The sequence below is a fragment of the Eimeria mitis genome, genomic scaffold (assembly GCF_000499745.2).
Source record: "Eimeria mitis Houghton genomic scaffold, Emh_scaff662, whole genome shotgun sequence".
NCBI classification, from domain to species: Eukaryota; Apicomplexa; class Conoidasida; order Eucoccidiorida; family Eimeriidae; genus Eimeria; species Eimeria mitis.
In genome coordinates, this window is record NW_013574756.1 from 9,323 (window position 1) to 9,614 (window position 292).

Genomic DNA, 292 nt, shown 5'->3' on the forward strand with positions numbered 1-292 from the left:
GCCTCAGCTCGGCTCTCGCCCCCCTGGGATCGTCTCCAGGAACAACCAGACGATCCCAGGGGGCTTAAAGGGCGGAGTTGTATCTGGGGTCTTCGGTAGGATGTGGCTGCTGCTGCAGCCGCTGCTGCTGTTGCTGCTGCTGCTGCTGTTGCTGCTGTGTTTGTGCTGCTGCTGCGGCCCTGTAGGGGCTTCTGCTGTACACCGCATGCAAAGCTGCTGCAATGGAGAATTTTTTCAGTGACTTCATCTCCCTTTTGCATGCAGCATGGAGTGCTGGGCCCCCCCCCCCCCC